This window comes from Microtus oregoni, unplaced genomic scaffold (assembly GCF_018167655.1).
Source record: "Microtus oregoni isolate MIOR12 unplaced genomic scaffold, Mior012 000010F_ref0000083, whole genome shotgun sequence".
Lineage (NCBI taxonomy): Eukaryota > Metazoa > Chordata > Mammalia > Rodentia > Cricetidae > Microtus > Microtus oregoni.
In genome coordinates, this window is record NW_024543069.1 from 39,506,867 (window position 1) to 39,529,074 (window position 22,208).

Here is a 22,208-nt window from a genome sequence, read left to right on the forward strand (position 1 = left end):
AGGGAAGTTCCATTAAGACAGAAAGTAAACAACTCAAAATAGCTCAGGAAGTCCCTGAAACTGACTGTATTTTCTAGGGCCCTCCTTTACTAAGAGTATATAAATAGTAAAGACTTACAGATAAGCCAACCTACAATGATGACTCTGAGAGATACCTTGTAGAATGAGTAGAGACCAGCCAGACTGCCCAGAAGAAACAAAGACCAGCTGAGCTGCCTGGAAAGGACAGTCTCCAACTTGTTGAGTTGCTTCCTGCAGGCTGTGCTGTGTGTTCTGGGTTCCCAGCTTTTGTGAGTTGTCACCCATGCTGGGGTGGGCTTTGGTGATGCAGCTGTCTTTGATTGATTTCTGCTCCTGTAAGTAACCCCTCACCCACATTCCTGTAAGGAACCCCAATAAAACTATAGACTCACCAAGTTGGGCTTTAGGGGTAACTGCCTTTTGGCATGTCGTCAGTTCCCTCTTTGAGATGAGTAGACATTTGTTAACATTACCCCAAGACTAGTTTCACATATCAGGGGCCAGCAAGGTGGCTCAGCAGGTAAAGGCACCTATCCCCAGGCCTCACAACTTGAATTCAGAGCCCGAGAACCACAAGGTACAAAGATTCCACTCCGAGTTGTTCTCTGACCTCCATAGCCATCCATGGCATATGCATAGTCTCCTTCTATGTTAATAGATATGTAAATGTTAAAAATTAAACCAAGGTAAACAACTTCAAAAGTTTACCTTGGTTGATGGTTTCTGAAGCTTTGGTCTATGGCTGTTTGATCATGCTGTTTTGAGCCCTTCTTGTGTAGGAAGCAGAGGGCAGAAGAGGGTGCTTACTTCACAGCATTCTTGAAGCAGAGATCAAAAGCTACCAAAGTCCCAGGGTTGTGAGGAGCGAATGTATTGTGGGGAGCCTGTGTGAACGAGCATTCATGACATGAGCGTGGCATGTCAAGGATGCCAATGTCTGAGAGTCATGGGAATGGCAAGGCCCTCGTCCAGTCAGGTTCAGTAGAATGCAAAGTATTCCCCTGGACTGAGTACAGATGCTGACCAAAGGTTGATCTTTAACTAAAAACAGTCCTGACAAGAGTACAGAGTACCAACTGCAGCTTCTTCTTCTGTGTGATCCCACACCCTGAGACTCCTCCCCTGCAGAGACCTGTCTCCTCATTCACATTGTTTATAATAAACTCCCTGAATATCTGGGTAGCTAGTATGTAGCAGGCTTTCTTGTTGGGACCATCAGTCCTCAAATAATGATACAGAGACATTGATTATGAAAACTTGGCCTTAGCTTAGGCTTGATATAACTAGTTCTTTTTTTAATATTTATTTATTTATTATGTATACAATATTATGTCTGTGTGTATGTCTGCAGGTCAGAAGAGGGCACCAGACCCCATTACAGATGGTTGTGAGCCACCATATGGTTGCTGGGAATTGAACTCAGGACCTTTGGAAGAGCAGGCAATGCTCTTAACCTCTGAGCCATCTCTCCAGCCCCGATATAACTAGTTCTTATACCTTGAATTAACCCATATATTTTTAAAAAATATTTATTTATTTATTTATTATGTATACAATATTCTGTATGTATGTATGCCTGCAGGCCAGAAGAGGGCACCAGACCCCACTACAGATGGTTGTGAGCCACCATGTGGTTGCTGGGAATTGAGCTCAGGACCTTTGGAAGAGCAGGCAATGCTCTTAACCTCTGAGCCATCTCTCCAGCCCTAACATATTTTTTAATCCTTGTTCTGCCACAAGGCTCATTACCTCATCTCTGTACTGCATGCCTTGCTTGGCTGGCATTTCACTGTCAACTCTGCCTTTCATCTTCCCAGAGTTCCTCTCACTGCCTGGAAGTCCTGCCTAGCTATTGGCCATTCAGCTCTTTATTATACCAATCATAGCAATACATCTTCACAACACGTATGTATCTCCATTCAAGCACCCACAGTGATCCCAGATTTATGTTACTCATGCCTTTCTTCATCTCCTGTTGCTCCTAGTCAGGTTTCCAGGATCCAGTTTGAGGGACATGGCACAATATCACCTTCGAGAACATTCACTCGGTGACTTAACTTCCTCTTACTAGGCCTACCTCCTAAAAGGTGCACCATGTCCCACAGTACCAAATGATAACTTATAGCTGCAAATGAATTGGCTTATTGTAGCTTTCCTGTGGACCTGGGTAGACCATCGTGGAAGTGAGTACAGCATCGTGGAAGTGGGTAGACCATCATGGAAGTAGGAGTGTAGCCGAGCCTGTTTTTCACTTCTTGGGAGCACAAAGCTGAGAGCAAAATATAGGAAGAGACCAGGACAAGACAGAATCTTCCCTTAATCCCCATGAACTACTTTCTCCCACTGAGCCCCATTGCTTCCCTTTCTCCACCTCCCAACACTGTTACTAGACTCTGAATCTATCAAGGGATTAATCCATTGGTTTGGTCAGAGCCTTCCTGATCCACTTGTCTTAGGAAATGCCACCACACACCCAGAGGTGAGTCTCAACAGTTCCTTAGGAGTTTCCTAATCCAGTGAAGTTCATGACCCATGTGAATCATCATTGTCGTTAATGCTAATACATCCAAAGGCAGCGAAGTATGACCACACACGCCTGCAACCCCGCACTTGGAAGGTGGGAGTGAAATGATCATCGGTTCGAAGTCGTCCACAGAAATGTTTAAGGCCAGCAGGAGCTACTAATACATTGCCTCCAATGAAGTCCAGAAAGCAAATAACTATGATCATAATTTCAGTGTTTGAGAATGGAACAATAGCTTCATTTCGAACATTTCAACCTCAGAATGCTTTGCTATTAATGAGGCATGGTGTTTCATGCCTGTAATCTCATACTCAGAATGATGAAGCAAGGGATTGTATTGTGAGACCAAGGCCAGCCCGTGGGCTCACAGTGAGACCCTGTCTTGATACAAAAATAAACAAATAAATACTTAAAGGAATTAATTTTAATAAAAGGTTGCTCATGATGAAATCACTTAATTCTGAAGCATTTCGTTTCTGTTTTCTTTACAGTCAAATAATCTTTAATTTTTTCTTTTAAGGCATTTTTCTTTCAGTGTTTGAGTGATGACTTTATCACACAGATGTCTAATATACTCGAACCATTTAATAACACTGCAGGCAGGATCTGAGGCTGTAACTCTGTGGTAGAGGACTTGCCTAGCAAACATAAAGCCCCTTGTTTGGGCCCTAGCTCACACACACACACACACACACACACACACAAAACAGAATAAAATAACACTCACCAACATTTTTGAAAACAAGGTAAGCATTATAACATCAGTGGTAACCAGCTAAGTCAAAAGTAACCAAGTATGAATTGAACAACCAACAGTACTTGCTTCAAGGTAAATCGTCCATGCACTTAAGTACCCCAAAGGGTATTTTCTGTGACACATGAGATCATATAATGTAATTACCATTTTCTTGTTAAAATAAATTTTAGTAGGCAAAACATTGCCTGGATAAAATTTCCCCACCGATTACTATCTATTAATGTTGCCCAGAAAGCACAGTTTGAGTAATGCTGCTTTAAGGTTCCAGGATTGACTACGCAACTCAGAAGTTATATATAACTCCTTGCTCCGGGGTGAGGGTGTTCTGAAACTGCTGGAAATGACTAGTTAAATATTTAGAAACAGAGATTCTCTGGAATGTGGGGTTAAACAAGCGCTTACGGGTGGAAAAGAAAGAAAACAGGAAATACAGAAACCCAGTCCAGTGGAACTGTGTGACTACACGGAGGAATGAATCACTAAGACTGGGTTGGGATGTGCGGTGGTGTTGCTTGGATGTTAAGCTGGACTGTTAACCCCTCTAGAGTGTTATTTCTAGGCAGTACTCGCCTTGTCTTCAGATCCTGGACCTCAGGCTTTTCGGTGTGATAAAAGACCAGTAGGGGGAGAGAAACGCAGAATACCGTGGAACAGTAGTACTCGTAAAAGCATAAGAGATTGACACGTTACGCAGTACCAAATCACCATCTTGAATCTAACTTGAAGCCAGCATAACTTTTTTGAAGCCTCAAAATGAAAAAAAAAAATAACACGTCTTCTATAGCTAGAATACAAGAAATAGGGATGGGACACAGTCAAAGGTCTCTGGGAGCTGAGTCAAAAGACTGTGCAAGAGGGCTGTCCGTACGGGTTACAATTTAAACCAGTGATCGTAAAGGACTTCTAAAATCACCATCCGATTTGGCATTAGTAACCATGCCCTCATTTCGTTTTCTTTTTAGGGTCCCTCGCTCCCAACTACTCTGTCAGCTTCTCCCAAGACAGAACGTCGCTGGAAGAAACTAACAGGCGTGACACGTCCGCTGTCCCAGGATGACACCACAGCCCAGCTGCCGCAGCGCTGAGTCGCACTGCCACTCGGGGCGGAAGAGCAGGGCGCAGGCGCAGTGAGTCACTGTTTCCGAACTTGCCCATCGCCCGGCCTCTTCTTTTCCCCCCACTTCCGGTCTCTGGTTGATCTATTTCCGGGGCGTTGCAAGTTCGGCCCCTCCTCAGCTCTCAGCCTCCTCTGCCCCAGGAGGGGGGAGCGAGGGGGTGGGGAAGAGTTCGTTGTTTGTTTACACGATGTGAGCGGAAAGAGAGACCAATAAAGTTTATTCTGGAAACAAAAGGAAAAAGAGCCTGGGCGCCGGCGAGCGGAGCCGGGGGTGGGGGCGTGCGGCGGGGCCGGCGCCGAGCGGAGCGAGCCAGCCGAGCGAGCGGCAGTTCCGGTGCCGCGGCGGCCGAGGCTGGGGCTGGGGCGGCCGGCGAGGCAGCGCTCGGGCCCGGCCGGGCCGCTCCGCAGCGGCGGGGGAGAGGGCCCGGGAGGCGGGCGCCGCGCCGCCCGCTGTCCTCTCCCTCGGCGCCGCCGCCGCCGCCGCCCGCGGGGCCGGGACCCGATGCGGCGGGAGCCGCGCAGCCTGGAGGAGCCGGAGCGTGAGTAGATGGCGGGGAGGGCGGGCTCCGGGCGGGCGGGCTCCCGGCCCTTCTCGTCGTAGCCGGCCGCCGCCCGGTCCTCCTCCTTGGCGCGGTGGCGGGGCGGCCGGGAAGGGCACGCAAGGGCCGCACGCCCCGGACTCGGGTGTCGCCTAGCCGCGCCGCCCGTACTCCTGCCGGGCCTTTCCTCCCGGATCGGGGTGTCGGCTCGCGGGCGCGCCTCTTCTTCCCTGTACCTCCCCTGCGCTCCGGGGACCGGACGGCCTCGGCCGCCGCTCCCGGACGGTGTCAGTCCCCGCCGTACGTGGGTAGATACGGAGGACGAGCCGAGGGCTTGTGCAGTCTGCGTCTATGGGGAACCGAGTCGACTGCAGCCCGAAGCTCGTGCCTCCACTGCGCCTTTGTGCACACGCGGGGCGTGGGCTCCCAGGACCCTGGGGAAACCGGCTTGGGAGGAGCCCAGGTAGCTCAGGTCTGGTCGTTGCCACTGCAACTTTTGAACCACTTTGGACCACATCGGAAGCTAGCCTCTCTTGGTATTTGTTGACATCGTGTGCTGTGGATGTACGTTTGATGGTGCATTGGATAAAAAGTCCTGGGCCAAAAAAATAAAAATAAAAGATACTGTGTTGCTGAATTAATTTGGATGAATCAAACACGATGTTTTGATTAGCGAGCTCCCTTTGCAATGGCGGTTCAAGAATTTGTTAACGTGTCTCTATTCAAGTTGTAAGGTATTTTTGTTTTAAACTAAAGCGTTGGGTTCTGGTTGACAGCGTAGATCACGGTCTAAACATCACGTGTTCTGGAAATTTTTAATTATCAGATTAACTGTTCTGCAGTGTCATCAGTCGAAATTATCTGAAGGGTACGGTTGGTGTTGATGTGTGGCTTTTTTTTGAGTTTGGGGTTTTTTGTTGATTTTAGTTTTTCATGTCGTGTTTTGGGACTTTTTAAAGGAGGCAATAACAAATATGTAAGTACCCAAACCTTTTATTTTAACTGTACGTTTTTCAAAATAGCGCTTTCCCACTTTAAAAAAAAAAATCACAGAACGAGTGATTGAAACAAATGGTAGCACATCAGAATAGTAATCACCAGGAGAGAAATAAAGTAACAAATGTTGCGGTTTTATTGATAACCGAGCATAAAGCAAGGCTGTTCAAGTGGAAGGAGTTAACAATGAACACGCAAATAAACGTAAAACCCTGTCTTTATCTAAGATTTTAAAAATTTTAGGCAAATTGGATGTGGTATTAAAGAAGTGTCATTAGATAGCTAAGGGAAGCCGTGAAGTTGTGAGTGTATTCTCAGGAGGGCGCTTTCTGTGGAAGACTGGTAATAGCACCTGCGGGCCCTAGAGGCCTAGCTTCCTTCCTGCCATAAGGTCCTCTATCCCCAGTCAGTACTGCCTTCTAAAAACGTCTAAATTTAGAAAGAGAATACTCATACACAGTAGGCGATGATAACTTTTTAAAGGCAGCTTACTGTTTGCTTCACCGAACGGAGATTTTAAACAGTTGCAGTCATGTACAGAGCATTTGCTCTGTTGGTCTGTTTATTTGAAGAGAGCGAACTTAATCCTATTTGATCTCTTTAGCAGCTTGAGTGGCATTAAAAGGATCAGTTCTCTCTATTTTACTGTTCTGTGTCTCGAATTCCAAAGTGGGGAAATCTTTAAACGAAGTGTTTATGAAGCATCATGAAAGATTTCCCTTGCACAAAAATACTTAAGATCCAACTTGAGAAATCTCAGAGTATCATTCCTAGCTCATTCTGTAAGGTATAGTCAAGTAGGGTTTTTAGAAGGTCTGGTTTCTCTTAAGTTATTTTACCTGTCCTATTTAGGCCGAGCAACATCAGTCTCCCTAGGAAATGATACTCTAATCTGAGGCCAAACAGGTGGCAAGAGACACAGATTCATTGACCAAACAACCATTTTCTGACTTCTTTCACCCAGAGTAGACTGTAATCTTCTCCAGGTCATTGCTCATTTAATAGAACTGGGAAACAGGGCCCAAAGAGGTTTAATTAAGATCATCTTTTCTTTTTTAAATTTGCAATAGTAAATATGTTAAACATGTTTGCTTGCAGGTTTTTGTTTGCTTGGTTTTGGTTTATTTGTTTAAGGGAAGGCTTGCAGTTGCCACCACTGTTACTGAGCTGGGGTCTTGCTATGCAGTTTATGGCCTGCACAGAGGTGGATCATCAGAACCCATTCCCTTGCCTGCTTCTTTAAAGCTGGCAACAATGTTTTTCAGTCCTGGCAGCACAATCTAGGTAGCATTTAAAGTTGTGTTAGATTCTGTTGTGCTTTGTCTGACATGGAGCCAGACCTGTTTTGTTTATTTGTTTTAAGTTCATGGTATTCTGATGGACGGGATTGTGAAGCCCTGTCTCAGGCCTGTCTGACTTGGTCCTTGTTTCTCCCATAGTGCAAGCTCTCTGACCTTTGCTTGCTCTCCTCTGTAAATGCTGCTCCTACTTCCTGCAACACTAGTACTCAGTTTTGCTTCCCTGACTCTCTGGTTCCTCTAATGTTTCACATTGCCCCCTTTGAAAAGTGCAGTCTGGGTTAGGTGTCCCTGCTTCCTGTTCCCATGGCATCGTGTCCCCCCACGGTAACCAAATTTCCTCACTGCATTGTCATCTGTTTGTCTGTGTCCTCCACCAGGATGTGAATTCCAGGAGGACTGGGACTTGGTCTGTCACATACACAGTTGTGCCTTTTAGTCAGTTACAGTTACACGTTATAGGCAATTGACTGAACAAGCACTTTGCTGTTGCTCCTTTACAGTGTGTGATAATTCCTAAGTATCAATTAAGTTTTTAACTTTTTTCCCCACTAAAAGTATGCATCCTTGAAACTACTGCTCACATGGATTTGATTTGGAGACATTTGAGATGTTACAAATTACATCAAGTGGCACTCCATTCCAAAAGACACATGCACCCCAGCAGCATACAGACCATTACTAGACCCGGTGGACTGGAAACCAGGAGACTGGAATGCATTCAGATATTCCTTTCCCCGTAAATGTTGTGTTTCTGCGGAAGTCTTGAGCTTTTCAGCCTTGGGCTTCCTGTCTCATAAAGACTGTTGCATGTTCTGTGTGGTACTCGATGATCTAGCCTTAAAATTCAGAGCAGCAAAGGTAGCCTTGAAATCTTATGGTGTTCAGAACCTATGCTCTCCGGTGAGTGCTTGCTGCTTTGCACAGATGTCCTAATCTGTGTAATGGGGTTGTGACTACTCAGTAGAGAGAGTTGAATTCAGCTCAGATCTAGGAGTGTTCTTGACTGACCTAGTCCAAAGTGTTCATTTCCATTAGAGAGGAAGGGTCTCCTCTAATCAGGTGAAGTCGTTTCCCACTTTTCAGCTGCTGGTGCTGCAGGTGTTAGGGACGAGGCTCCCAAACAGTTGTGACTTTTGGTTTCCTTTTTTTAGAATCCTGTTCAGTTTCCAGGCACCCAGACTTTGGTCAGGTTGAATGGAAACCACCGTGCCTAGATAAGAAGTGCAGGTACTAGTGCATGTGTGAAGGGTGGACTTCCAGGGCTCCCAAGTTAAGAAAAATCAGATTTAATGTTCACAGAAAGGGAGCAAATTAAAATTAACAATGACTTTAAAAGGAAAGTCTTAACAAATTTGGTGAAATTTCTTTATAAATCCTTAAAGTTTGGGGGCTATTATTGAGTAATTTCTAAGTTATAAAGGAAACACAGGAAAATTATCTCAGGGCTAATTCTAGAAGCAAGGCACTAAGCATGTTCCCATTGTACAGACAGGAAGTAGTGGAGAAAGCCCACTGAAGTTGAAAAATGAGAGTGATGCTTAGGAGAAACTGAAGGATTTGATAGAACAGATAAATACAAGACAGCACAATAGTGAAGTCTGAGGCTCCACCATGAAGCCTAGGATTACCGTCTTCATGAAGGCTCTGTGGTAGGTAGACTGTACTCGAGGTTCATGTCAGAACGAGTTGGCCCTGGTTAAGGAACTGTGGGGTATTCGCTCTTCCTCTGCACCTCTTCATTTCAGGAGCTGATCTTAAAATGCTGCAGTGATGAGGTTTTAAGTCAGCGATGAAAGAGATGGCGTACAGCAAAGCTGCCTTCCCTCTAAGGAAGCAGTTTCTGCTTGTTCTAGAGTGCTGACCTTGGGCTGGAGGGATGCCTCAGCAGTTGAGAGCGTGTGCTGCTCCTCCAGAGGAGTTCAGTTCCCAGCAACCCTGGAACTCCAGCTCAGGCCAGATCCTCTGTGGGCTCCAGGCCTTGTGTGCACATACACACTTGTAATTTGGAATTTTTTTTTTAAAGAGCTCTGATGCCAGTGCCTGACCCCTCACTGCTGCTCTGTGTCTTTGGGGACACACCTCAGGACTCTGCCTGCTTCAGGACAGTGTGAGCTGCATTGTGTTGCCTGCTGAATAATTAATGTATTAAGGAGAAAATTTAAGTGATTCCTCAAGCTCTGGCATAAAACCATATACACATGATAATTATTTTAAATTTATATCTAATACAAGAATGTTTTTTCTATTTGGCCTGGAAATAACATACTTGGTATTTTGGTAGTTAGTACAACACTTTGTCCAAATTATACTCATTTATAAGCAGTTAATTTCCAGTAACTTTTAGCATATAATTGGATTTATAACAGAGAAGTCTTTCTGTCAAAATCCACATTGCCATCTGAAATAAAGTGTTTTGTCTTAGTTACACCTATTTATTTCACCGATTGTTTAAAGCTTGCTGTGTAGTTCACAGTAACCTGGTACATCCTTCAGCTTGCTCTCAGCTTCCATAGTGCTGGGATGATAGGCATAAGCTGTCACACTAGGCTTAAATATGTTAGTCTATAAAACTCTTTAAGAACTAAGGGACTGCACACAGGAGGTACATTTTAGATTCTTACTGTTTGTTTAATAGAAGCTGGAGAAGTCAGTGTGTTTGGTGAAAGTTTGTACCATGGTAGACTCATCGTGTTGTGATGCTGACTCTATTTGAGGGTGCTTGTAAGACTGACAGAAGTGTTCCATTGCGTACCTTGGAAACATCAGGTGGTAATGTCATCAGCACTATGTAGACTGAGGGGAAACCGTGTGTGCATTCATTCATTCTAAGTTCCTGACACAGAAGCTAGTGGACCTCTCAAAAAAAAAAAAAAACAGTGATTTTTAAAATTAGACTCATTTGGAAATCAGGATACTTTTCTTTATATTTCTATCAATTAGTAGTTATATACTTGAAAAAGTAATTTAAGAAGAAACTGCCAGTCTTAGGTCATCTTTATGTGAAGTACGTAAGAAACACTTTTGGGCTGGAGAGATGGCAGTGGTTAAAAATGCTTCCTGCTGCCTTCTGGGGGAACCCTACTTTGCTTACTTACTAGCATCCATGGCACGAGGCTCACAATGCCTCTGACTACAGTTCCAGGAGATCCGGTGTCCCAGCCTCCGAAAGCATTGTATTCGTGTGCCCATTCCCACATGCAGACATGCATGTACAGTTTTAGAAAGGGACACTTTTATAAGTTGTTGATGAATTTCATATTTCTATTCCTGTCTTGGGAAATTTTTAGCAAGGGTTGCTACTTCAGGGAGAGCTGTGCTGGGTCGGATTGCCAGGTGCTGGAGCTCTGCATTCAGCTCGGAGCTTAGCTACGTGCCCTGAGATCGTGGCCTTTCAGAGTGCTTATTCCTTACCTGGAAAATGCCTGGAGTTCTCTGCAATTCACAGTCTGTTTCTGATTTCAGGCTGAATAAAGCCACCCTTTGGAAAGACTATAGTCCTCAGTTCCTTTATTTTCAGAAATAAAAAAAAATAAAAGTATGTTTGTAAATTTGCACATATTTGAAAGCTTTTCTGTGAAATTCTGTGGCTTCCATTGGGGGGAGAACCTCCCTCCTCCATCGGTGACTTTGGGATTCAAGCTCATGGCAGGTGTGGTCATTTTCTCACTGGCATTGAGAGTAGGTCACCGGTGTATGCCAGCAGCCAACACAGGAGGCCAGCACACCAGTCACAGCACTCTTAATAGCCACTGAGCATCATCTCACTGTTAAAGACTTCTAGGAAAATATGTTCCCTAGCACCCAGGCGGTGCACAGAAAGCTTTTCTAGGCCTGTCCCCAGTTGTGCTGACAAGCACACGGAAAGATGGCACCAGCCACTGCTCTCCATCGGGCATGTTGAGCTGCTGTTGGCCTCTCTGGAAACACCAAGGTCACTTTCTACTTGGTGGTGTTGTTCGTCAGTGACCCCCTCAGGTAGTGGGTATTTAGGCTTGTTTTGCGTGTGTACTTGTTTTTCAGCATGCTAAGCCGATTTCTGTGACTTATTTTTTTTTTTTTTTTTTTTTTGAGAGCTCTTGCTTTCCTGGTGATTTTCATGATGGACTTGGTGCAGGTCTCGACTTGAAGGACTGCTGCATTTCACAATGCACGCACTTCCTTTAGCTTGAGATTGAAGTAGTCTTTTTTCCCCTTAGGAAATCTGTTAGCAGCTTCAAATTTTGGCTTTTTTTATTTTATTATTATTATTATTATTTTACCAAATTTGCCACTGTTCTGAGAATCCAGGTTTATGAAACACAGCATCAAGTATAAGGTACATCAATGGGAAAAAATATTGAAATCAGTCATCACTTAAGTAGTCTTACCTGAAATGGAAGGGTCACATCAGTAGTAGTGTGTCCTCGTGAATTTTCCTGAAAGTTTAACAGCTCTTGTGGTTGGCAGGTGATGCCCTCAGAGGCAGTGTCTAAAGCATATGTGAAAGGGGTATTTTGTATTGCTTTTCCTGACTATATGCTAGCTGTTCAAGTTGAACGTGACTTTTTCAAAGCAGTATCAGGTTTGCCCAGATAAGCAGGAATGGTAGGAAGAAGCAAAGCAGCTGTTTTTCCATGGAGTGACGAGCTTTCAGTTCCTTAGGAGTGTTGTAAGACTCCCAGGTCTACCAAATTGTTTAATTAAAATTTGAAAATTTATTATTGTGTTTATGTGTGTGGATATGCATGCTAGGTTACACGTGGGGTCAGAGGACAACTGGGTGGAGTTGGTTCTCTTTCTCTACCTTTGTATGGGTCCCAGAGATTAAAATCAGGTTGCAGGTTTGCATGGCAGATGCCTTTGTCCACTGAGCCGTCTTACCACCTGTCTATAACTGCTTCTAAAGCACATCTGTACTCTGTGGTCGTCTTTATTGAGGAGAGCATACCAAATCACAGGTTAGTGTACTCCTGCAGATAAATTTTCCCAGTAAAGATTAGGGTGAATAATCTGGCAACACTGAGGAACATGGAAGTCAGGACAGCCTTAGAAATTAAGAGGATAGCCAGTGTGTTGGACTACCTGGTTAGGAGCATGTACTCTAAAACCAGAGTAGAGACACGGGGGAAATAATTTAGTCTGTCTCAGTTACATATTATCTGAGTGATACATGTTTTCTCATTTGAAAAAGAAGGTGGTCATGACTGCCAGTAACAGTAAAGCAGGAAAGCATTTAGGAGCGCCCAGTACACACTGGGTGTTCAATAATAGCCCCTGGGCACCTTGAGAGTAAGGACTACATTGTAGTCATTCACTTATTTTGGAGCTGTGACGTTGTGCAGTGGGACATTCTATTCTGAGAATGCTGTGTGGGGTCTTGGCTTTGGGTAGCTAGTGAGTACTGCCATCTAACAGGCTTAGAGTTCTTTACTGCTTAATTTCTTCCCATTAAAATGGTAACATTTTAATATTTGAGAGGAGTGGAAAATAAGTGGACAACAAGTATCAAGAAAAATGGGCTTAGGGTTCTCTCATCTTTGTCTCTGCTTCCTGAGCCAGGGCGTTTCTGACTGTCCCTAGGCTCTCAGCAACCCCAGTAACACCTTGAGTAGCTCTCTGTTGAAATGTGGGTGTACCTTTCCCGTCTTCATGTACTGAAGGTCGTAGTCATGTCCTGTGGGCACATGTGACAGGCCTGGTTGCCATCCTCACTGGATTAGGGTCTTTTTTTTTTTAAAGTTCATTTTATTTATTTTATTTATTAAAAATTTCCACCTCCTCCCATCCTCCCATTTCCCTCCCACTCCCTCCCACTCCCCTTCTCCCTCGCTCTCCAGTCCTGAGAGAAGTCAGGGTGCGCTGCCCTGTAGAAAGTCCAAGGACCCCCTCCATCCAGGATTAGGGTCTTTATTAAATACTGGGTCTTGCATATGGAGGGCTTTGACTCCATTATGTGGAAATAAGGAAGGCAGCCATGTGGTTTATATCCATGTGTCTAATCTCTCCCTTTAATCTCTGAAACAGCTGTGTCACGGATTTCTGTCACGTCATCTCCCCGGGTTTAGTGCTGTTGTGGGTGCTCAGATTTAAGTTCTAGAAAACAGATTTCTAGAAAACAGATGTTTCTGTTTTCTTAGCTCACTTTGAGCAGTGTGGGCCTTACTGCTCTTGATGAGATGCACAGGCAGTCACTATTCAGGGTGTGGTCTCATAGTGGCATAGCTCTTAGAAACCAGGAAAATCTGTGTGCTTTAGGATTGTTTATTACAGACTTAGTTATTTTGGGGAGGGATAAGGAGCTCATGCACGTATCATACAAATGGAGGTCAGAGGACAACTTGCAGCAACCGTTTCTCCTCTTCACCATGTGGGTGTCAGGGATCACACTCATGTTGTCCGGCTTGGTGGCATTATCTTTATCCACTAAGCCATCTGCTAACCAAATCTACATGTTTTTTAAAAATTGAATATGTTGTTATTATTTTACATCAATAATTTGTCATAATTACTGAATTTTTTATTGTCACTTAATCTAAAGACTGATGTCAATTGATACTTGTTTGGATATTTTTACTGTTTTTAAAGCCGTAGAATTCAGAGATTGCTGTGCATGTGCAGACAGTGTGACTGGGGACTGCCCCAGCACTAACTCAAAGCTTGTTTCCTTCTGTGCTATTATGACTAATACAGGAATTAACGTTACTATCTTGGACTGGTAAAGTGGTATGCTTTTGTAGTTGCAGCATCTGGGAGGCTGAGACAGGAAGATCAGGAGTTCAAGGCCATCCCTGTATATATGTATACATAGACTGATTTTTTTTTTTTAGCTGAAATGCTATGAGAGATAATTAATTTCCTCAGTTTTCTAAATGTATCCAGAGAGAGAGCAAGGGAGTAAATGTGTGAGTGAGTGTTCACGTGTGGGTATGTACATGTACATGTATAGAGGCTGTGAGTCAGTGTCATGTGCTTTCATCAGCCATGCTCTAACTCTTTCTTTTTGTGATGGTCTAGCTGGGTAGCTCTGGCTAGCTTGGGATTCTCAGGGATCTGCCTGTCCGTCCTGAGTGATATGATTATAGACATGAGCCAGCATATGTGGCTCCACCTTATTTTTTTGAGATAAAATCTCTCATTGGGCCTAGAGCTCACAGATTTGGCTAGACTAATCTTTGGGCTACTGAACCCCAGGGATCCTTCTCTCCATCTTCCCTATGCTGGGCTTGCTAGTGTGTGCCACCGTTCTGATGGCTTTTTAAATGTGGGTTTTAGGGATCAAACTCAGGTCCTCATGCTTGCACAGCAAGCACTTCACCTAAGCCATCTCCCCAGACCCTCCCTGAATAATTTTGAATTCCTTCATATATGAACTTGAATATTGTGAATGTCAGGAATGAACATAGGATAGAGTCACTACACGTTGTTTCCCTCAGTCTTCACAGTAGCCCTTCAGTACACGTGTGAGCTGCAATTCCACACGCAGTCAGCACACTGGAGTTTCATCACATTTGTGAAATGGTGATGAAATGATAATTTAAATATGGCAATCACATCCACTGTTGAGCTCTGCTTCAAAGTGGAGGTAAGATTGCACTGTGAATTTGCTGCCCCTATGGTTTGTGTCAGTGACTAAGTATGAAAATCTCATGGCATTGAGTATGACTTTGTTACTCATGTTTCTTGCCTCTAGTATTGTCTTGATTAATCCTATGAATCTGGAAGAGGAACTGCCACTTGGGTTGGTTGAATAGTTTTATTTGTTCCCAGGTAGCTTGCTGATGTGGCTATAGCAATCTGTGCATGTGCACACATGGTTACTCAAACATACAGGTATATCCTAATTAAGTATAAAACCTAGTTACTACAAAAGTCATTAGCACTGTACTTTTTTGTGGCTGATTTAAGAGCTTGTTCAAGGGTAAAAAGCCCTGTTTGAATAAGAGTTTAAGACAAATATGAGCGACTGTGTCTTGGGAACACAGATTTAGGTTGTCTAGAATGATGTATTCTGCCGTGGAGGTGGCAGTGTGAATTTTTATAGCCACAAAACAAAAGGCAGCCATAAATAAAAATATTTACGAAATAGAGTTGTGAGGAGGAAAATGCTGAGCAGCCGCTCCCCCCCCCCCCCCCCCAAAGCTGATTTCTGGAAGCTTTAGCACCTCTGGAAATGTCTCTCTCAATCAGTAGCCATTTGTTGTGTGACAAAATTTTGGGGGGGGGGGACACAACACATATATCTACTTGCTCAGATTAAGTTTCAGTGATAGACTAAAGTATGGATACCTCCAAAGTCAAACTTGGTGAATCAATGAGTTTTATTGGAGTTACTTACAGGAATATGGGTGAGGAGTTACTTACAGGAGCAAGAATGACTCAAAGACAGCTGCATCACCAAGGCCTACCCAGCACACGTGACAGCTCACAAAAACTGGGAACCTAGGGCACACTACCTAACTTGCAGGCCGCTCAATGGACTGGAGAGTGTCCTTTCCAAGTAACTCAGGATTAAATCCCTTCCAGGTAGCTGATCTGAACTCACTCTTCACAGCTCAGCTTTTATTGTTTACTCTGAGAGGGTGAATCTGAGACTGGTGAATCTGGTCAGTTTCAGGGACTTCCTGAGGGTATTTTGAGTGGTTTTCCATTCTGTTTAAGGAGCTTCCCTGCAGGATGGAATGTTTAAGTCTTAGAGGAAACTGTTACACAACACCATTCAGTAAGATGTTCTTAGGTTTGTCTGGTGTCATACAGTTAACAAGTAACATAGTATTCTGGTTGTATTCTAGAAATGTAACAGGTCCCATTTTTCTGCATTAAAAACAAACATACACTGACCCCATTAAGAGTCTTCCTTGGCCAGGTAGCAGAGCCCTGGCCAGCTATAAAACCAGCACATGGAGGCAAAGGTATACTTCCTTTCCCAACTCTGATGGACGATAATTGGTTGCTTACATGAAGAGCATTAGTTAAGTATCACATGAGGAAGGGAGAGCGAGGTATAGAGGCTGGCAGGTTCTCACTTGGTGTTTTATAAAATATGTTCTGCCCTGTATGGTTAAAACCATTTCATTTAGCAAATCCACAGTCTTAGAAAAGAATAGAGACGAGAAGCAGAGTGACAGTTGAGTGGTCACAACACAAGATGCTTTAAGATAACTGTAGTTCTTGAAGTCAAGGAGTAAAGATTTTTCGAAAGTGCTTTCACAGGTTAGCCTGAAGAAAGATGAGTCTGTGGGTTGGTGTCCTTGGTGATCACTGACCTTGGACAGCTTCGTCCTACATTAGGTAGAGTTAGTATTCAGCAGTTCTCAGCACACGGTAAGTGACGACTACACGTTCCATATAGATGTGTATAGTTACACTGACAATGTAAAAGTGTATTGAAATAATAAAATGTGTGTGATTATGTTTACCTGTCAGAATACACAAGCACAGATAATAGTTTGTTGTAGCCATTCAAGGCCATTTTTTACATTCTTAGGATAATTCTTACTTGGTAGTCATAAAATGTACTTAACAGACTGTCGGATTATCTTTGCTCTTATTTTATAGTTGTCATTTTATTTGGCTTCTAAATTGTAGTCGTTGGTTGGTTTGCTTCAGTACATTAAGACATGACTTAGAAGAGGGATGAATACTGAGAAAGAAACTGGAAATTTCCGTTTTGGGTGTAATTGTATTTCTAGGAACACCAAGAGTCAACCAAGACATTATTAGATTATAGAGTAACTGCATATAAAATAATTTAAAAATCAGTAATTCTCCTTTATGATCATAATAATTGTTTAGAAAATATAATAATTTAATGGTAAAAAATATATGAGTTGTAGTTAAACAATAACTATTCAGTTCTGTGGTAGAGAGGCACAGGATATTCCTGGATGGGAAACTCAGCTATTATAATAATCTGTTCTTCCTGTTGATTTATAAGTTTATCATAATTTTCATTGAAAATGCATTTGAGAAATTAGGATAGCTCTTAATTTTGTCTGAGAGACTATAAGTAGATAAAAGAAAGATGACTTTAAGTAAAAATCAAAGCCAGCTAATTTTCCAGCTCTCTGAGGTATCAGAGTGCACTGTGGAGTTAAAATGAAGGAGCTGGGCACTGGTGTGAGTGTGGCTGTCCAGTTGCTCAAAAGGAGTAGGAACCCAGAAGTATTCTTCCATAAAAAGACTCACCAGAAATCCAGAGGAAGAGACAAAGGTGTTTTGGAGACTAGAATATACTATGAATTGAAAGTGTTTAGCAAGTAGAAAGTCATATATTTTACTCTTAAATCATTGACATTTTTTCCTCTCCCATCCAAATAAAAAAAATTAAACTATAATCAAGAACTCTGCAAAAATTTAAGACACAAATGTTTAAAAAATATTTTAAAATACAGACATTTTCAAAAGCTCAAAGTTTCCTTTCCTGAGGTGAATGAACAACAGACCTAGAATATGGGCTCATTACTGGACTCACACATGCAGGAGATGTGTTTAACCCCCAGAGGGAATGGGTGAAGCAAGCTTACTATGCAGTAGTCCATATCCCACAGAAGGAGGTAGTCATATAAAAACTTTCATCTGGAAGGCTGTTCAAAGTTCAAGTTTGAATCCTAGTACTGCACACTCATGTAAAAAAATACATTTATTAAGAATTTCCAGTAATTTAAGGAAATGTTTTTAAGTGAATAAAGCAAAATACAAAGCTGTATGTACTATGTGTGTACAACTATAGCAAAAGAAAGATGTTAGAGAATGGGAGGACTCAGTGGTGTCTAAAGCAGTTTGTACGTTTTCCCTCATCTGTGCTGCACACAGGACTTCATGCCCAAAACTCAATCAGCATTTGAAGTGAGTGAATTTCTGTAATCTGCATGGAAGGGTTTTACACTGAAAGAAACAGAAGTCATTTCCGTGTGCGTGTTAGGCCATGTGGGGAATACTCAGAAAGAAGCCGCGTTAACATCAATACTTGTTCCCTAATGTCTCTGCATCTGTTCTGTGTGATCTTTTCCTGTTCAATGTGGTAATATACGAATGTTGTAAATTACTCTATTCTGTTTTTAAGAAGTAATACCCAATTGATTTGGGTATTATTTCTTAGAAACGCCTCTTGGTCTATCTGGTCTCTTTTCAGCGTCCCCTTTACACTGTGCTGTGTCACAGGCTCTCACCAGACTCTGCTTCCTGTCCTGTTTACATGTCCGTACTACTGCCAGAGTTGTCCACGTGGTAACTGGCAGAATTTCATGAGCAAGCTGTCAGAAATAAGATTTATGGAAAGAGACACTACTTCCACAGTTGCAGTGGGCACCCTCAACCATCAGATGTGCCAGCCTAAAGTCCAGTGGCCCCAGAGAACTTGCATGGCTCTTCCTTACAGACTTCATGATAGTAAACTTTCTTTGCCTTTCATTTACTTGGATGTCTTTACTTTTGTCCATTGAAGTCTTGTTATTTGCTTTAAACAAGACCTTACACGTGTAGGAAATTTTGTTAAGATATCAATTTCCCAGATCCTTGAAATTCTGATCCAACAGATCTGTAGTGGTGGGAGCGTGGGTCTTAGTGAGTGTGCCTTATGCAGCCTCCAGGCGAGGATGTGAAGGAAGCCAGCCTTGGAATAAGGTACAGTGTCTCACACTGACGTTTTTCCTTGCAGACTGGCCTCCACCCACTACCGTGTGCTCATTATTTTACCCTGGTATCACAATCCAGCTTTCTATCTAGACACCCTGAACTGCTTCAGACGCACGCACTCAGGCTTTTCTGACTTGAGTTCCTGTGGCGTTGATTCTCTTCTGTCTTGGCTGCGCCTTCCTGATAGCTTGTTGACCTGGCACTCTGGATCTTGTCTGAATGTCCTGGATGCACCCAGAGACAGACAGGCTCTCCTTTGGTGTTTCCATGGCTCTAGAATTGTTCAGTTACACTTGTTTATTTGCACATCCTCACTAGATTTAAAAGCCTCTGGAGGTTGACATTGCATTTTATCTAAAACCTTGGCTGTTTGGCATAAGATCACTGCAGAGTCATTGCACGGCAAGTGTTTGTTCAGGAAGGAAAATGAAGCCTGGAGAAATTATCTGCTTATTTCCCAGATCTTTAAGTATAGGGCTGTGAACACAGGACACATAACTTCTGATTTCAGTCTTTGCAGGAAACATAGCAAAATTTTTCTTACTTTCTGAAGCATTTTTCTTGTGGCCGACAGACAGTGTATCTTCCATTGTGTTTGAATGGGAGATATTTTCTTCATCATCATGGTTTGTAAAATAATGCTATTGCTCTGGGGTGGGAACTGACTGTTGAATGGATACTAAGCTGTTCGTCTGCTACTCTCACACTTGGCCTTCTTCCTCTGCCTGTAATGTGTATTTGTTTCTTTGGCAGAGCAGGCTGTGTACTCACTAGTGGCTTGTTCAAAATACTTGATTAATCTGAGCTAAAATATTTATGTAGGAAATCTCTTATTCTCTAGCAAAAGCTTTTCTGTGTGTAAGTTTTCAAGTGGACATCCAGATCCTGGTTTCTGAAACTTAGCTGTGTAACCTGGCTGAAGACTGAGTTCCTAAGGTGTTGATGGAAACCAGTGGCCAGCTGCAGGATGAGATCCTAGGAGCCCTAGAGGACATGTAGCTGAGCTTTAAACCAAATGCTAACAATGCAGCATTTAGTAGCATCTGTTCTTTTAAAAGAAACAGTTTGGATAATTGGAATCATCTTGTAATATCCTTATACCCAGCTGTCAACTTTTTCTGCCAATATTTCTTGAACCAAAACCAAGAAAATGTAAGTTAGGGTCCCATATTTTGAAATGAGCCAAACACTGAAAAATTACTCTATCTTAAAAGATTTCCAAAAGAGCTCCCCAGCACCTAGATCCATAAAAAACGGGTATCTATCTGTTAACCCTTTCCAATATTAAGCTGCAATACAAACTTTAGAAAATCATGGGAGTGGCCTGGGGAGCTGATCCAGTCCATCCAGCACTTGTAGTATAGAAATGTGTCGACATAAGCTGAGTCCCAGAACCCGTGTGAAAAGGAATACGATGTAAAGCAGTAATCCTAGAGCTGGGAAGGTGGAGACAGGAGAACCCTTGAGACTGACTCATGTGGTCTGTCCTGGTAGCCACTTGGTGAACTCCAGTGAAGCCAGAGACCTGTCTCAAAAAAAAGAAAGAAAAGAAAAAAGATGAAGAGAGATTGAGAAAGACACAGCTTTAGCCTCTGGCTTCCGCATATACAGGCTTCCACATACCTGCAAGTGTACATACACCAACATGGACACACGGACATCACACCACCGTGCATGCAGAAATACATAGAATAATAAACTCATTTGAGAAACAGAAATGCTACTGTTAGTAGCCACTGGACTTGAAGGTTATTAAAGTCAATGTGAACATTCTAATCCCAGCTTTAAACATTCTACTCTTTCTTTTTCAGTTTTTGTTTCCTTTTTTTGTTTTTGATTTTGAGACAGGGTCTTACTATGTAGTCTTGGCTGGCCTAGAAGTTGCTACATAGAACAAGTTGCTACATAGAGTTCATCGATGTGCCTCTGCCCCGAGTGCTGAGGTTAAGGTATCTGCCATAACATCCAACCCCCTACTGTTTCTAAATCTTTGAGATTTTATTGCTGTGTGTATGGTGTGTGCATGCGTGCACCATGTGTAGAGTGCTCCGAGGACGGCTTTGTGGAGTCGCTCCTTTCATCTTTACCTGGAATCCCGGGCTGAACTCGGGTCATCAAGTTTGTGACAGGTGCTTTACCTGCTGAGTCATCTTGATTGACAGCCCTGTTTTTCACTGCTTAATCAACATCTCCATCCTTTTCCATCCCCCTTCACCTCTCTCTTCCTTTGTGTGTGCATGCATGTTTTTGTATGCACGTGTGCCTGATGTGAGGAACCATCCCCAGTCTGCTGCTGTTTTATTCTTTGAGGTGGGGCCTCAGTCAAATACAGACCTTGACACTATAGCCAGCCAACTTGTTCTGGAGATTCCATCTCTGCTTTCCCAGGCCACCACATCCACCTGGCATTTACATGGTTCTGGGGATCTGAAATCTGGCCTTTCTTCATGCTTACAGGGCAAGCACATTTCCCCAGCTCCGCTTTCTGTGGTTAAGATGCTGAAATCTCCATTTCCCAGAATATTAGCTTGGTAATACTCCTAATTGCTTCCTGTGTTAGAGTTTATTAGTTATGCCCAGTTCTTCCTTCCCAGTCCTCTGACAGTTACTTGTTATGCTGACAAGAACTGGTGACATTTTGTTGTATACTCTTTCTGAACTCTCGGTTTTGATTATAAGTAGATTTTAATAGTTGAAACTAATATCATTTATATCTGTGTGTAAAATGTTTCCCTTTACAACCAAGTGGAATACTGTTAATGGATTTTTCCTCTGTCCCTCATTTAGCATCACAGTAGTCTTCTTCACAGTCAGGTCTTAGGATTTATCTTTTCATGCATACCACATAGAGCTCAAAACTGCTGTTTTCTTCATTTGAAGTATGATCTTATATGATTTTGGGGCTCTTTCTCTTAAAATCTCCACTAATTTGCCTTTTTCTTATTATGAAAATCACACACATTCTTCAACATGTCCTTAATGCTACCTGACTCTAATCAGAATTTCTGTTCTTTCTGAATGTTTTCTACTTCAGTCATACAGATTCCATTCCCTGTCTTCTGGTTTGGACGTACTAACTTCTATAATTAATGTGAAATGTTGTTGCCTTTCGCATTGTTTACTTAGGCTGTTGTTCACTGTGTTGGTTTCCAGCAGTCCCTGTGTGTGGGGTCTCCACCTCTTAGCCTCCCCCTTTAATTAACTGTAGTCATTTTCTGACTAAGCCAGGGGATTGGCTCAGGGGAAGTAAAGCCTTGCGAACCTGATTGTCCAGAAATACCTTCTTCGTTTTTCCTTTCCTCGTGATAGTTTGGTAGGCATAAAATTCCTTGTCCTGCTG

The 22,208-nt window shown here is 43.0% G+C and overlaps 1 protein-coding gene across 1 annotated transcript in view; it reads left to right on the forward strand.

The window, feature by feature from the left end:
* The first annotated feature begins 4,551 nt into the window (after positions 1 to 4,551).
* The window catches only part of Pik3ca (phosphatidylinositol-4,5-bisphosphate 3-kinase catalytic subunit alpha), a 72,136-nt gene continuing 54,479 nt past the window's right edge, over positions 4,552 to 22,208 (forward strand). The window contains exon 1 of the mRNA XM_041659579.1: positions 4,552 to 4,958. The gene's annotated coding sequence lies outside the window, so the exon portion shown is untranslated. The remainder of the gene's footprint in view (positions 4,959 to 22,208) is intronic.